Below are 15,336 nucleotides of genomic sequence, written 5' to 3' on the forward strand. Positions count from 1 at the left end.
TGAAACCAAATCAGTAGTAGGATAATATTCTGACATACTTTTAGGCTCTTCTTCGCTGTTTTGGCCCACGCTTCCTTTCTCTTCTCTTCTACTATATATCCTTATGAATAAAGATTTTGCAATAAAAACAACAACAAAAATCGTATAAAAAAAAGAAAGAAAAAAAATATAAAAACTGTAACAAAAAACGTGCATAAAAAGCAAATAGAAAATAACAACATCACAAATCCGTCTATACATTCAAACCATGTGTGTGTGTACTCAAAAAAAAATAAATAAAAAATTGTAAAAAAAATACATAAAAAAATATGCCACTCATTGTGTGTGCACTTGAAAAGCAACAGCAGCATCAAACAAAACCTCAACAACTTTAACGTTGTTCTTATTTCACTTCATTCCCGCAATACACTTCTTCACTTTTTGCCTCTACCCACCGCCCCCCACCACCCACTTGAAACATTTTCCATACACTCGGTACTTTACAAAACAAAAAAAAAGGAAAAATAAACAAAAACAGAATTGAATAAAAATAAAAATAAAAATAAAAAAAATAAATAAACAGCAATTTTATGCTGCTTTTATGTTGTTGTTTTTTCTGTTTGTTTGCTCTATTGTAACGGTACAAGTTTTATTTTCTCTCCACTTCATTATTTTTTGTTTTTTTTGCTCCACTCCACTAACAGAGTGCCAGTGTGAGTGAGTGAGTTAGTGCGTGTGTGTATTTAATTTAAAATGTCTATGTTTGTGTATATGTGTAGTGATTTCTCAAATGTGGGTCAATAAGGAGGCCGGCCTTCATAATGTGCGTGTATGAATAAAGTTAAACGTTTCTAAACAACAAAAATCACAACCAACTCCAACAATAACAAAATATGTAACACATTGGTAGCCTTCTCTCGCTTTTTATCCATGTGAAAATCATTAAATTTTGTTGTTCTCGTTTCCTTTCTTCACTTTTAAGTGTTTATGCGAGTGGTGCGAAAATTTAAGGTGAGTTCTATTTAATTTTAATAAACAAAATGTAAAATTTATTTAGTTTAAAGTCGCATATGAAGCTTAATGGGAAAATGTGCTAAGTCTACATTATATATAAAGTGAAATTTTGTTATGATAAAATGGATTCATTATATTTTTCAGTTTTTTTATAGCCACCACTTTATCATTCCATTTGTAAAACATCGAAATATTCATCGCAGACCCACAAGAGTATAAATATTCTGGGGCCTTATAAAATTCTAAGATGATCTAGCTATGTATGTCCGTCGGTCTGTTGAAGGCATTATATATCCTATAGGAGAGGTCTGAGGGAGAAGATTTTTATCTCGAATATTTTTTGTTTCTTAAGGTAGGGTCACACATGACAAATATTTGACGAAAAAGACGTAACCACTAAATAAAATACATTTAAATTCTTTTATTTATTTGAAAAACTTATTTTACTTAGGATGATTCAAAACAAAAAATTTTGTTTTATTTTATTTGATGCTGTTTGATCTTACAAAACACTTGTAAGAGTAAACACGTCAAACTAATTTGTGCTAAAACAAGTATAATACCCTACACCAAGTAAATGAGTAAAAATATTTATCTTTTAAAATATCAATAACTTATATTCGTGAGTGATTTTCGGAAGTGGGCCTTATATGGGAGCTATGACCAATTATGGACCGATCACCATAAAAATAGGGCGTGTGATTTATGTCTATATGAAAGTTATTTATGTTGAATTTTGTGTATATACCAACATTTTTAAGTGATTTAAGCACGTTAAAGTGATTTTCGGAAGCGGGTCTATATGGGAGCTATGACTAATTATGAACCGATCGTAACAAAATTTGGTGACATGAATTGAAATGGACCGATTTCAGCTAGTTTCAATAGGCTTCGTCCTTGGGCCGAAAAAGTAATATATACCAAATTTTATCGAAATATCTTCAAAATTGCGACCTGTACTCTGCGCACAAGGTTTACGTGGACAGCCAGCCAGACGGACGGACGGACATCGTTTAATCGACTCAGAAAGTGATTCTAAGTCGATCGGTATACTTTAAGGTGGTTGTTAGACTAATATTTTTGGGCGTTACGCACATCTGCACAAACGCATTACACCAAAATTTATATACAAAATTTGATATTGAAAATAAGTAAAATCTTATAAAAATAAATGTTTTTATACAAAATGTACAAAAATTGGTGGTGGCAGAGCTGTAAATGAATTATTAATTTTTGAATTAATTCGCGAATAATTCACACAAAAAAATTAATTGAATGAGATTTGAGTCAATTCAAATGAATTTGGTAAAAGAAACTTAAATTTTTATTATTCATTCCCCCTAGATCTGCTCCTAAATTTGATTGAATGCAACTAGAGATGCCAAACGGGGAATCCCGTTCCCGAAAATCCCGGGGTTTTTTTAATTTTAAATCCCGTGGTGTTCAGTATTAGGGGAAATTGTCATTTTTGTGTGACTTTTTCATTCATTTTGACATTCTACATGCCCGAATATCGCAAAGTGATGTTCAGCAAAGTTGTTAAGCTCAACTCCTGCTACAATATAGTTAATAAAGGAAAACAGTATTTTTGGTTTTCCTTGGGCTCTAGAAAATCAATTCTTCAACTTTTTTTGTAAGTTATCTAAAAAAACTCAATTTAAATCCTCTTCAAATGAAATTGATTTTATCTCAGATGAGGAGCTCGAACAAAATGAAAATATTTCGATTGCTAAAAGGCTGAAAGATATTATTAATAAATGTAAAAACCCCAAATAACAATAACGAAACCAAATTATAATGTAGATTTTCAAGTTGCAAAAGAAATACATTATTTTATTTCTGAGGGAACGAGAGGAAAATACTTGCAGATTTGTTATAAGTATTTGCAAACGGGTTTGCCAATGTGAAAGATGTTTTTCGGCAGCAGCATATGTCGAAAACAAAATTCGTTCCAGAATGGCAGATGAAACCATAGATGCAATAGTATTCTTAAGAAGCTATTTAAAATAAACACTTTTTTATGTCGATTTTTTTCACGAAAAATCGTATAGCAGAAACGCATTCTACGGAAAATTCTAGGAAGAAACCAGAGGTCTAAAATCAAATCCTATCGCATTTCGTCTTTTATCCAATGATATTTCAGTATATATATTTTTTTTAATAGTTTTTTATTGGATAAAAGACGAAATGCGCATGATAGGATTTGATTTTAGACCTATGGTTTCTTGGGGATAATTTCATAGAATTTTGCGTAGATTGCGTTTCTGCTATACGATTTTTTACGTTTTGATCGTCCATACAAATCGACCCGGCCTAATGTACATACTTTATTGTTATTTCTTCTTATATAATGTACTCATGCAAGAATTTTATGCTTTTTAGTGCCTAATAAAAATTAATTGCTAAATAAAAAATTTATTTCAATTGTAAAGACATAATTATGTACGTTTCTTTCTTATAATTTTCGGGATTTTAGATTTCCCGAAAATCCCGAATTCTTTACCAAATCCAAAAACCCGGGATTTTTAAAAATCAGTCCCGATTAGCATCTCTAATTGCAACACATTTTTGATATCATTCATTTGAATTGCAATTCATTGTTCTAATTTATTTAAATTAATTAAAAATTAATTCAATTCATATGAATTGGAAGTTAATTGCAATTCACTTTAACAAATTCATTTGAATTGGAAATGAATTGAAATTAATTTCTGCCTAATTCGTTTGAATTGATTCAAAATTTAGCCAAATCATAATGAATTAAAATCAAAAAAGAACGATTATTTTACAGCTCTGGGTGAGGTATATAAGATTTGGCACAGGCGATTGCGACAATCTTACTTGTTAACAAGTAAGAGAGCTATATTCGGCTGTTCCGAATCTTATATACCCTTCAGCAAATTATACTTTAAAATACAAACTTTAAATATTTTTAGATAAGCAAAATTTAATATTTTTTTTTAAATTGTTTTCCGATTTTTTAAAAAAAAAATTATTTTCAAAATTGTTTTAAATTTTTTTTTTTAAATTTATTAGGGGAAAGAATGTATGTCTGTTGAAGGCAGGATAGATCCTACATGACATAAAAAAATTCGGGTTAAAACATATTTTTCCCGATTTTGACCCATTGTAGGTCCAAATTACTATATCCTTGTATACATCCTTGCAATAGACTTTGAAATATCTATCATTAGATATTCATTAAGTAATCCAGATTTATATAAAAACAAGTAAGAGAGCTACATATATTCGGCTGTGCCGAATCTTATATACCCTTCACCAAATTATACTTAAAAATATTTGTTTTTTAAATATTTTTATTTAAACAAAATTAAACTTTTTTTAAAAAAAATTTTTTTTCCCAAAATAGTTTTTTTATTTTTTTAAAAAAATTTTTTTTTTTAATTTTTTTAATTTAAAAAAAATTTTGTAAAAATAATTTTTGATGAAAAAAAAATTTGAGTTAAAAATATTTTTTCCGGATTTTGACCCATTGTAGGTCCAACTTATTGCCGTATATCAGTGATGTTCACGCCATACAACAATTGTTTGAAAAATTTACACACATTTGTTATGCTCTTTTAAAAACTTTTGTTCATTCATCGCTGAGAATGCGAAGAAACCACATATGACGGACTATCGCAATTTGTTTCAGAAATTTATTAAGCATTGTTGTTGGTTGTTTTTGTTTGAAGCATAGCAAACACACGCGTTTCAATTACAATTTAACACAATAAAACAAAGTCAAAAATAAATACAAAATTTAAGAGAATTTCGGACTTACAATGTATATTTTTTTCATTTCCCTAACATTTAAATTACATTCATTTAATAAATTGGTTTTATTTGACAAAAATTCTAAATCTAAACTTTCTTCATTTTGTTATTATTTTAAGTGTTTGACATTATGTTTGCTGGGTAGCTCTCTCACCAATACATCTTCATTTTTTTTCATTTTGCCGTATATACATCGTTGCAATGGACTTTGAAATATCTATCATTAGATATCCATATTGTCTATATTAATGACTTAGTAATCCAGATATAGGTCAAAAATATGGCAAAAATCGAGGTTGTCTCGGTTTTTTCTAAAAATCTCAGCCATTTATGGGCCGAATTCTCGATATATTGATGTATGAATCATGTATTTAAGTTATTTGGTGGCTACGGAAAATTGATTTCAACATACTGACCGACATGGCTATATCGACTTCGCTATCTATAATGATCCAGTATATATACACTTTGTGGGGTCACAAATGAAAAATGTAGAAATTACAAACGGAATGACAAAGTTATATATTCTTGCCATGACATTCCTTCATGGCGAAGGGTATAACTAGGCCAAAAATCGAGTTTGTCCCGGTTTGTTTCTAAGTTATTTAGGGGCTAAGAAAAGTTTTTTACAATTCGTAAAAGAAAGGAAATTGGACTTATTCGCCAAAATATGACGAAATCCGCAAAATTTAAGTCCCAGGTACAAAGAAATTAAGAAATTTTTAAAAAAAAAATCTCAAAAAAAAATTAAAATGATGGGGCCACAATTTTCCATTGCTCCCATATAAGCACCACTCTTGAAAATTTCATTTATGAGAATAAATATGTGAAATATTTATCTAAATAAAACTCATAGATCATAGATAGACACGCATGTTTATTGCAACCATTTCAACATTTTTAAAAGTTTGTTAACAATATTATAGTCACAGTAATTATTTATATGATTGTGGTAACCATAATATGATTGTGTCAATCATATATATGGTTGCAGCAAATAAGTATATGTTTGTGACAACCATGTGTATGATGAAGGATTTACCATATTCTTTTGTTTTCGGCTTATGGATATCATAATCTTAGAACAACATATTATGATACAACGATTCAATCTAAAAATGTTTGTCGCAAAAATATACTTGTTTACTGCAAGCATATGTCTGATTGACACAATCTTGATGCTTTGTCCATTTTTTGTTTAATAAATTTAAATTTCAAAGAATTTGGAGCTTTGTTGACTGAGAACAATATGACCATGGAGAATAGAAAATCGAAAAGTTTAGCAATCTTCCAAAGTTGATCCTGGAAGAGTTATTTTATGTCTATTAAATATTTGTTTAGCAAAGGAAAAAGTTTTCTACGAGAAGCTCAACAAGTCTTTAAGTTGAAGTTGTTATGTCGAATAATTTTTGTAAATTACTTTAGTTTTTAAATTTTCTTTAGCTTAGTTTTCCAGTTCCAAGTTCCAAAATGTAGGAAATTATTAAAAACATTAAAGCAAAAATAAAAATATTTGTTTTTAATTTAATAATGCAATATCTGTACAAAGTTGCAAAATGTCTTGTTCGACATTAACAAAAAATAATCATGTTAAATTCTCTTCGTATTAGTCCTAAAATATACAAATATATAAGCCTCAAAACAGTAACTAATTCGTTTAATGGATTTATGAATCTACCTTTTTTTCTTAAAAAAAGAGGAATTAGAAAAGAAAAACATAAGCTCTTGGTAAATCTTTGTTAATGTTCAGTTTTAACAAAATTTGTGGGTGTCAAAGCCATATGTCAAATCAAGTGTCTTTGGCAATCACATAAATTGGTCAATAACCATAAAACAAACTATAGCAAAGAAATTTCCATAATATTATGGAAACGAAAAATATAAACGAATATTTAGGATTTAAAAATGAAACATGTTGTATGTTGTAAGTAAACTAGCTACAAAAAAAAAAACTTATACAAATGAAGTAGCAAAAAAAAAGAAAACAAATTTAAAGTCCTCTTATTAACACAAAACCAGAAAATTTAAAAAGGAAACGGATAAACAAGCATAACAAGACAAGCACATGCACGCACTTATAGACAAACAAAAACAGTTTTTAAATCTCAAACAATATGAAAGTAAAAACCCTAAAAGGAATAAAACTCATAAACACAAACTTACACAGAGTCATAACCACATTTTAGCCTAAATGCCAAAAGTCAACAATGTGTTAGTTTTTCTTTCTTCGGTTTTTCTTTAAATGTTTGAATGTTGCTGTAATGTGTGTGGGTCCTTCTTTTCATTCATTGCCACAAGAAAACAGCATTTTAGTAGAGAATACCAAACAAAACAAACAAAACTTTAAGACCACAATATTTTTTTAAACCTAAAATAACTAAGAACAAAAGAAGCTAACAAAAACGTTTTAAACCCCCTAAAGAAATCCATACAAAACGCATAAACATGGCATGAGCTGTGCGTATTGTGTTGATCTTGTTAAAACTGAAGTTATAAAACGGAAATGCAAACATTTTCTTTTCCCTTTTTATTTCATTTGGCTTCTTTAAACACATCCCTTTCTAGCTGAAGGTTCGCATTTTAGTAAAGTAATTCAACAATGAATAAACTAAATAAAAAAAGCAAAAGGTTGTAAAGAAAAGAAATCAGAGAAATGGAATTTGTTTTGTGTTTTTTTGTGCGGGAATAACAAAAAAAGTCATTTTTTGAATCAAAGGAACTTTTTGGCCTGTAAATTCAAGGAAAGTAAAACAATTTCTTACAATAAATTAGAAATGTAGGGTAATTTCTTAAACAGCAAGTCTGCTTTGGCATTTCACATGTCATAATGTTGAATTTGACGTCTGCTTATTTGACATTTGAATAAAAAGTAGGGTTTTTTTTGAAAATTCAGTTTTTTTGGTAAAATTCCTGAGCACAGAGGGACCGATAAGAAAAAAAATGAAAGTAAATATGTAAAAGTTTTAAAAATTAATCGATTAATTTTTATTCGACTCAAAATTAGGCGGTTAATTTTTTATTCGATCAAAGTTGATTCCATTAAAAGGTTATGAATCGGTCCTATATTTTCAACGTTTTTTAAGTTTTAAAAATTAATCGATTAATTTTTTATTCGACTCAAAATTAAACGGTTAATTTTTCATTCGATTAAAGTGGTTTACATTAAAAGGTTATGAATCGTTCTTATATTGTCAAATTCTTTGTCAATGTTTTTTTAAGTTTTAAAAATTAATCGATTAATTTTTTATTCGATTAATTTTGCATTCGATCAAAATTGATTCCATTTATTTGTTTCTAATCACGATTAACCGGTTAATTATTCATGGTATTAAAAATGATGCGATTAATTTCTTATTCGTTTCATAATAAACCGGATCGTTTTTAATTTCATGAAAATTCATTAATTAAAAATATTTATTTGATTTTTTATACAATTTTCATTCGATAAATTTTTTATTCGATTAAAAATTAATCGATAAATATTTTTTCGACTCAAAAATTCATTCATTCAAAATATTTGTTTGATTTGTTATGCTTTTAAAAATAAGGTTTTAAAAAAAATAATTTTTAAATTTAATCAAAATTTTAATTTTTTGTTCGACTAAAAATTAATCTATTAATTTTTTTATTCGATTCAAAATTAATCTGTTCATTTTCCATGTAAAATTAATTAATTACAAAAAAAATATTCTTTGACTTTTTATACGACTAAAAATTAAGTTTTCATTTGATTAATTTTAATTTTTTATTCGATTAAAAATTAATCGATTAATTTTTATATTCGATTCAAGGTGTTTCATTCAACCAAAAGTTGGTAATTTTTTTTTAAGTTTTAAAAATTAATCGATTAATTATTTCACAACTCAAAATTAAGCGGTTAATTTTTCATTCCATCAAAATTGATTCCATGTATTTGTTTCTAATCACAATTAACCGGCTAATTATTCATGGGATTAAAAATTAAGCTATTAATTTCTTATTCGTTTCATAATAAACCGGTTCGTTTTTAATTCAATGTAAAATTCATTAATTAAAAATATTTGTTTGATTTTTTATACAATTTTCATTCGATAAATTTTTTATTCGATTAAAAATTAATCGAATAATTTTTTTTTTCGATTGAAAAATTCATTAATTCAAAATATTTGTTTGATTTTATATGCTTTTAAAAATAAGGTTTTAAAAAAATTAATTTTTAAAGTTAATCAAAATTTTAATATTTTGTTCGATTGAAAATTAATCGATTAATTTTTTTATTCGATTCAAAATTTATCGGTTCATTTTCCACGTAAAATTAATTAATTCCAAAAAAAATTTGTTAGACTTTTTATACGACTAAAAATTAAGTTTTCATTTGATTAATTTTAATTTTTTATTCGATTAAAAATTAATCGATTATTTTTTTTATGCGATTCAAGTTGTTTCATTCGACCAAAAGTTGGTGAAATTTTTTTTTAAGTTTTAAAAATTAATCGACTAATCTTTTATTCAACTAAAAATTAAGTGGTAATTCATTAATTACAATTATTTGTTTGATTTTTTGTACAATTTTCATTCGATTAATTTGTATTTTCGATTAAAAAATTCATTAATTAAAAATATTTGTTTGATTTTATATGCTTTTAAAAATAAGGTTTTAAAAAAAATTAATTTTTAAATTTGATCGAAATTTTAAATTTTTGTTCGATTAACAATTAATCGATTAAGTTTTTTATTCGATTCAAAATTAATCGGTTCATTTTCCATGTAAAATTAATTAATTACAAAAATTTTTTTTTTACTTTTTATACGACTAAAAATCTTATTCGTTTCATAATAAACCGGTTCGTTTTTAATTTCATGTAAAAATTCATTAATTCATAATTAAAATTCATAATTAAATTTATTTTAATTTCATGTAAAATTCAAAAATATTTGTTTGATTTTTTATACAATTTTCATTCAATAAATTTTGTATTCGATTGTTTTTTTTTTTTTGTTTCTAAAATTCATTAATTAAAAATATTTGTTTTAAAAAAATGAATTTTTAAATTTAATCAAAATTTTAATTTTTTGTTCGATTAAAAATTAATCGATTAATTTTTTTATTCGATTCAAAATTAATCGGTTCATTTTTCATTTGATCAAGAACTAATTGACTGTTTTTTCGATTCATAATGAACGGTCTCATATTTTATTCGATTAAAAATTAATCGGTTGTTTTTTATTCGATTCATATTTAACCAAATTAATTTTCATTAAATCGCAAATGAACGTTTAAATTTTTTTTTTATACGACTAAAAATCTTATTCGTTTCATAATAAACCAGTTCGTTTTTAATTTCATGTAAAAATTCATTAATTCATAATTAAATTTATTTTAATTTCATGTAAAATTCAAAAATATTTGTTTGATTTCTTATACAATTTTCATTCAATAAATTTTGTATTCGATTATTTTTTTTTTGTTTCTAAAATTCATTAATTAAAAATATTTGTTTTAAAAAAATGAATTTTTAAATTTAATCAAAATTTTAATTTTTTGTTCGATTAAAAATTAATCGATTAATTTTTTTATTCGATTCAAAATTAATCGTTTCATTTTCCATTTGATCAAGAACTAATTGATTGTTTTTTCGATTCATAATGATCGTTCTAATATTTTATTCGATTAAAAGTTAATCGGTTATTTTTTATTCGATTCATATTGAACCGAATTAATTTTCATTAAATCGCAAATGAATGTTTTAATTTTTTTATACAAAATTAAGGGATTTTTTCACACGACATTTCCGGCCGTTAAATGTTTGCAAATATGAATCACATGTAAAGATTTTTATATTTCTGGTTCACGCCTTAGCAGAATGAAATAATTCTTGGGCTAAAAATTGTTTTTTAAATCGCGTAGAACAATTTTGGACCTTTGGAGCACCTAAAAATGAAAAAGGACCACCTTAATATACAAATATATTTTGTTCATTTCCATATTTTTATTTAAATTATTTCTAGCTACAGCCAGCTGTGTCCTAAACTCATAAATACCTTAGATCAAGAATAACTAACACATTTTATCATTAAAGTAACAAAAAAAAACTGTCATAAGTAAAAATAACAATGTCAGAAAGACAGAAAACCCACTAATACAGACATGGAAGTTTACACATACATAAACAAATTAAGAAAAAGTTAAGATTTAGCTTAAGGGTTGCTTTTGTATTTTTCATCTCTTTTTGAAATATTCTTGTTGATTTTTTTTTTGAGTGTGTAAAACATGTACAAACAACAGAATACATTTTTTTTGGCGCCTTAACAAAGACCATTGACACCTTTTTTGTGTTACGGTGTATTTTTTTTTATTTTTACATTTTGTTTAGCTGTGGGCTTTTTGGGTTCGAGTGTTTGTTTGGATTTATTTTGTTTAACTTGCGTTTGTTTTGCTATCCTTTTTTTAGTTTTGTAAATATTTATTTATTTTTCATAATTTTATAAATTACAATTTAGGTTTTCAATCTTTGTTTTGTCTTGAACAAAAAGTCAATTTCACTGTTTCCAATTTTTTAAGGCTAATTGCGTTTTAGTTCCACCCAGGTTGGATTTTCACTATCTACGATATATGAAAAATATCAGTTTTTGTGAGCTTTGACCTTCAAATCTCAAGCTGAGCTTGCAGTTCTACGTGTTCTTCGACTGTGCCTGTAGAGTTTTGTTGAAATTGTTGCAGCTAGCTCGTCCTGTTCTAAGGAGTAGACCAATAATGGTTCCCATTTCATAGTGCTTTCGTGTTTATTAAAAACACACATATTGTTATTCTCTTTTGTTTAGTTGTCACTGAGACAGCGACAAATACACATGCTAAGTCCACTGAATGAAGTATTTGGATTGTTTAATACATTTCGAAATTTTAAAAATCATTTCGCTTTTCCCTCAATTACTTCTGTGAATATTTTTTTCAGATTTTAAAGGATTTTAATCAAAAAAAGTAATAAAATGAACAAAAAAATTATTCTTTTAATATAAATTTGCCGAAAATGGTTCATATCGAATTCTCAATTAAAAAGCTATTATAATATGTCGCAGGCAATTTGATTAAGATTTTAGACTTTATTATTGTTAATATACAGAGAAAACAGATTCATGATAGCAACCGAATTTGTTGCCAATCGAATGATTCGGTTGCACACATAGAATTTTTCAGTTCTAACAACAGAAAGTCAGTTGATAAAGAAGAATTTCAGTTGAGGCAACCAAACTTTAGTTACCCCTTACAAAATATTGTAGCCACAACTGTAAAATTCGGTAACTAAGATCGAATCATTCGATTGGCAACAAATTCGGTTGCTATCACGAATCTGTTTTCTCTGTGTAAATAAAGCCTCATAAAGACTGACAACTTTTTTTTAGGTCACTAAACTTTTCTTTCAGTGGAGTTTTCTTTTGCTCAAAGTTTTAGCTTTGGACAACTCTGGGGTAGATCCACGTGGTTCGCAATACTTTGTTGATGGAATGAATAAAGCCAATTAAATGGGTATTAAAAACATTTTGCTCTGCTTTATAAAAAAACAATATAAAAAATCCTTTTTACATAAATATATTCAGTAACTAAAATACGTTTAATTTTTTTATAATTAATGTTAAACAACAGTTTCTTTAATTCAACATCATTTACCGCTTATGTTTTTTTGTTATTATTATACCCTCCATCATGAGTGACAAGGGTATAGTATATAAGTTTGTTATTCCGTTTACCAAATTTTTTCCCAATGATTTGTTCACCAAAAAATAATTTTTTATCGAAATTCAGTTTACACATTTTTTTAGTAATATTTCTTTTTCACAAAGAATATATTTTTTTACCATTATTTTTTTAATATTTATCTTAAAGTATAGTTGGTGAAGAAGGTATACAAGATTCGGCACATCTGAAACTAAGTAAAAAGGCTGATTTAGTTGAGTCAATCTGACTGTCTATGTAAAACCCACTACCTAAATTAATGAGTTTTCAATAGTAATATTTACAATTGAATCGTTTATTTCAAAAACCAGTCAAGCAACAAATTGTTAATTTGGAGTAAATTAAAGAAAACTTTCCAGTAACATAAAAAATACTTTTACAAAATTGATAAACATTTTATCTATACATATTAAAATACACCGTACGACACTCAATATTAGACACGAACCGGATGATATACGTCTGAAACAATAAATTAAATGGTGAAAAACTGCGTTTTCAATTTTTCATTTCGTGATCCTATTTCCTTTTAAAAGGACTTAAAATTTTCAGAGGAGTACATTTTTAAAAAAATGTTTTAAAATACTTCTGATCATCTTACTATGTCAAATTTGGTGTCAAATGATCAAGAAGAGTTGTAAAATATTTCGTATTATTTTGATTTTATCCTGTAAGGATCAAAAGATATCAAAAGTGTCCTTTCAAATGTTTATCCTTGAATATCCTTTTAGATTTCCAATAATTTTTTTTTTAAATAGTGAGTTAAAGATACAAATATTGAATACCACATGCAAAAATTTCATCCTTCTATCTTAACTACTTAAGTGTTAACAAATATTTTAAATTTGAATTATTTGATTTTTTATATTTTATTTTAAAATTTCATTCGAAAAAAATATAACAAAATCCGTTGTGAAAAGCAACGAAGAAGACTTTTTAATAAACAAGTAAAATGGTATAGTCGGGCAAGCCCGACCTTATGATACCCTACACCGGGTATATGATTATAAAGAGTTTTCTTTTGATATGAAACTTATTTGTGTTGAGTCTTATTTGAATACACACATTTTCGGTAGTGGGCCTTATATGGGAGCTATGACTAATTATGCACCAATCGTCACAAAATTTGGTGGGATGAATTGCTAATATATGAAACATATTTGTGTTGAATTTTGTTTGGATACTGACATATTTCAGAGATTTATGTATATTAATGACATTTTCGAGAATGTTGCTTATATGGGAGCTATGGAATATTGTTGACCGATCATCACGAAATTTGATCGTGAGAGTTCGGCTTACATAAAACTTAATTGTGCTGAATTTGGTTTGAATATGTTTATAATTAAGATATTTATGACAGCTTAACTATTTTCAAATAGGCCAATTGTATGAGGGCTAGGATAAATAATGGGCTGATTCTAACCAAATTCAATGGCCTTTGTCCTTGGGGCAATATAAAGGTTTGTGCCAAATTTTGTCGAATTATCTTTAAACCTGCGACCTGTAGTTTGATTACAAGGTTTACATGGTTGGACGGACAGATGGACATCGCTTAGTCGACTCAGAAAGTGATCCTGAGCAGATTGGTATACTTTAAGGTGGATGTTGTGACAATATTTTTGTATGTTGCAAACAACAGCCCTAATCCATTATACCTTCCCGACTATGGTGGTGTAGTTTATAAACATGCACTTTTCTTAATAAAACTTTGTATACTAATAAATTTTTTTTATATTTTAATTTGACCTTTATATATAGGGCATTTCACGTCAAGTGAACCAACTTTTGAAATCGATGTCTTCCGTTATATGTCTAAGTTATAGGAGGTCAAAATTTGACATTTTGGCCAAACAGGTGTTTTTTTTATCCATATAACTTATTACCTATTGTTCTTAGCAAAATGTGTCCCAAATAGTTTAGATAGCTATTTATGCAATCTTTCGAAAAAAAAAAATTAAAAAAATTTAATAAAATATTTTTGATTTTTTTTTAAATCAAAAATATTTTTGACTTTTTTTTTCAAAATGGGCCCTTTTTATTTTTTTTTTTATTTATTTTAAGAAAGCTTAGGTCTTTTCCTAAGCGACATATATGGTCGCTTAGTGGGATATCTATCAAAAAAAATATTTTGTAACTCAAGATTTAAAATTTTTGAATTTTTTTGCAAAATCAAAACTTTGTTGACTTTTTTTAAAAAAATGGACCCATTTTTTATTTTTTTTTTTTTGCTCAGAAGAAAGCTTATGTGTTTTCCTTTAACACCCTTTTTGTAGCTTAGTGGGATGCGAGTGCGATATCTATAAAAAAAATGTTTTGTAACTCAAGACATACAATTTTTTACTTTTTTTTGAAAAATCAAAAACCTTTTTGACTCATCCTTTCATCCTTTATATATATATAAAGGATGAAATTTTGACATTTTGTATAGAATATTTGGCTCTTTAAAGCACTATTTTTTTAAAAGGAATTTATTGGTAATCTTAAAGGATATTAAAGGATAAACATTTTAAAGCACATTTTTGACATCTTTTGATCCATACAGGATAAAATAAAGATAATACAAAATATTTTAAAACTCTTCTTGTTCTTTTGACATACAATTTGTCATTGTTGGAATAGCACGAATATTTTTAAATATTTTTTGAAAAATGTACTTCTTTGAAAATTTGAAGTCCTTAAAAAAGGACACACGAAATGAAAAACTGAAATAACAGTTTATCTCCATTAAATGTATAGTTTCAGACGTATATCATCATGTTCGTGTCTTATTAATTTTTTCTCTATTTGTCGGACGGTGATATACGTACTTAAAATATAATATAAAGTTTGCACTTGACTGGTTTCTGAAACAA

The 15,336-nt window shown here is 26.7% G+C and overlaps 1 long non-coding RNA gene across 1 annotated transcript in view; it reads left to right on the forward strand.

Moving 5' to 3' along the window:
- Nucleotides 1-640: 640 nt before the first annotated feature.
- The window catches only part of LOC135962345 (uncharacterized), a 120,018-nt gene continuing 105,322 nt past the window's right edge, over nt 641-15,336 (forward strand). The window contains exon 1 of the long non-coding RNA XR_010576646.1: nt 641-990. This is a non-coding gene — a long non-coding RNA (uncharacterized LOC135962345). The remainder of the gene's footprint in view (nt 991-15,336) is intronic.

The sequence above is a fragment of the Calliphora vicina genome, chromosome 5, assembly GCF_958450345.1.
Source record: "Calliphora vicina chromosome 5, idCalVici1.1, whole genome shotgun sequence".
In the NCBI taxonomy this organism is placed as follows: Eukaryota; Metazoa; Arthropoda; class Insecta; order Diptera; family Calliphoridae; genus Calliphora; species Calliphora vicina.